The sequence below is a fragment of the Octopus bimaculoides genome, chromosome 10 (genome assembly GCF_001194135.2).
Source record: "Octopus bimaculoides isolate UCB-OBI-ISO-001 chromosome 10, ASM119413v2, whole genome shotgun sequence".
Lineage (NCBI taxonomy): Eukaryota > Metazoa > Mollusca > Cephalopoda > Octopoda > Octopodidae > Octopus > Octopus bimaculoides.
The window spans coordinates 74,779,164-74,781,613 of record NC_068990.1 but is presented as its reverse complement, the minus strand read 5'-3'; the positions used below and the strand labels follow the sequence as shown (position 1 = coordinate 74,781,613).

At 34.9% G+C, this 2,450-nt stretch overlaps 1 protein-coding gene across 1 annotated transcript in view; it reads left to right on the top strand.

Moving 5' to 3' along the window:
- Positions 1-2,450, top strand: part of LOC106874344 (uncharacterized) — a 49,792-nt gene that overhangs the window by 43,521 nt on the left and 3,821 nt on the right. The window lies entirely within an intron of this gene.

Here is a 2,450-nt window from a genome sequence, read left to right as displayed (position 1 = left end):
ATTATCATCATCACCATCATCATCATCATCATCATCATCATCATATCATCATCATCATCATCATCATCATCATCATTATTATTATTATTATTATTATTATTATTATTATTATTATTATTATTATTATTATTATCATTATCATTATTATTATTATTGAGTGAGAGAACAGTGCATGCCATCAAAGCGACACTGGGGTAAAATATACGAAGCCCAGTATACTCATCATGACTACCCGTCTGATAAGAACACTCCAGGCACATGCATCAGAACCATATGTGTACGACATGGTGACCTTTTCCGGTGTATGTTGGTACCAAGCATCGTATCCATACTTCCGGCAGCCTTAGGGTGGTGCATTTTTCTGTCAAGACTACGTATTTCAATAATTGACCAGTAGCTGATATAGAAACTGTAAGACACGACCGGTATGGTTAAAATATTGATCGCTTCGATCCCGTTTCTTGCATTCAGCTCTATAATGAGTATTGCCATTACCCTGCGATAATATTCTCTTCTGACCCTTTCCCTCATCACTGAATGTTTGATTCCATCACCTTCAAATTCCTCTAAGTATTTGTAGCTCTCCGCTGGTTCCAACTCCTTTATGATATTCGGCTGGTCAAGATTAACTTTGAATGTTTCTGTCATTTTTCCTTTGATAAAGATTGCTTTTGCATATTTATCGAGGCCAAATTGCATCCTAACTACATCACTGAATTGTTTAACAATTGCTACTAAGCCCTGTAGTTGTTGGTCATTTTTTACAAAGTGCTTTAAATTATCTATGAATAAGACATGATTTATATTTTTATCAAACCTCTCATAGCCATATTGTATATCATCGAGCAATTTCGAGAGAGATTTTAAGGCTAGACAAAAGAGGAGTGGTGATAGAGAATTACCCTGGGAAATGCCACATGAAATTCCTACATTTTATACATTTCCAGACAATTCTTAATCCAGCTATGTGGTAGACTATCAAAAGCATTTTTATAGTCTACTCAGGCTATCGGCAAGTTTTTGTGTCATTTGTGACAATCTTCCAAGATCATCTTATTGATGAATAGCTGATCTTTACAACTATAGAACACACGTTTACCCCCTTTTTGCTCATTAGGGAATATGCTACGTTCTATTACAAAACTATAGGTATATTCAATCAAGACAAATGTTAGTATTTCATACATTGTCGTTAAGCAGGTTATGGGTCCATATTTTTTTGGTTCATTTATTTCTTCATTTTTTGGAAGTAGGAATGTAACACCATTAACTAGCCAAGCGGGAATCATACTAGGTTGTTGCAAAACATTGTTGTAAAGTTTTGTTAGCAGTTCATTGCTCTCTGGGAAGGCATTCAACCAGAAGTTAGGAATTTTATTCTTTCCCAGAAACTTTCTATTATTATTATTATTATTATTATTATTATTATTATTGTTGTTGTTGTTGTTGTTGTTGTTGTTGTTGTTGTTGTTGTTGTTGTTATTATTATTATTATTATTATTATTATTAATGGGTGATGATGAGCTGGCAGGATTCTTAGCATGCCAGGCAAGATGCTTAGCGGCATTTCGTCCGTCTTCACATTCTGAATTCAAATTCGACCGAGGTCGACTTTATCTTTCATCCTTTAGGGGGTCGATAAAATAAGTACCAATCAGGTACGGTGGCGGGGGGCGGGGCGATGTGATCGATTTGTCCCCTACCCACAAAATTTTAGGCCTTGTGCCTATGGCAGAAAGGATTATTGTCATCATCATCACCATTATTATCATTATTATTATTATTATTATTATCATTATTATTATTATTATTATTATTATTATTAAGGCGATCATCTCGAGATCTGATCTGGGGTGCAGCATGTACCTATACAGGCAATGTCGATTTGAGGAAGAGAGTGAGCTCATGAATAGCGCTAACATGTGATTACTATAAACAAATTATCTGTACTGGTTGTTTAGCAACTTCCGATAATTATCGAACGATGATATTGTACGATTTTGGCAGTGTCAGCAACGTAAGTTGCTGGGATACAGACGAGCAGAGTCATAGACGAACAAGAACAGAAAAAAGGTTCATAGAAATAAACGAAAAATTAAACTCCAAGAGCTCCATATAAGTGCCTCTCCATTCGGATAGACTGTAAGAAAAGAAAAAATGAGTATCGTGTTTGAATTTTGTACCGTTGGTCTTTGTATCTTTTTCTGGACAATACAGTCGAAAAGACATCTGCTCTATTCTTCCTTTATGTGGTCTTTCAAAGTTATAGAGAAAGCTACTCAGTTTGTGAGGCCAAGGCACATTAGTTTTCATTTTGCCCATTCTTAAATAAATAGTTCTGGCAGAAATACGGAGTCCTTATGAATGAAAAATAGCAACTGCTCTATTAAAAATTACTGCCTTTTCAAATATTAAGAATTTCAAAGTTGCTGGCAATTTTAACTGATGTG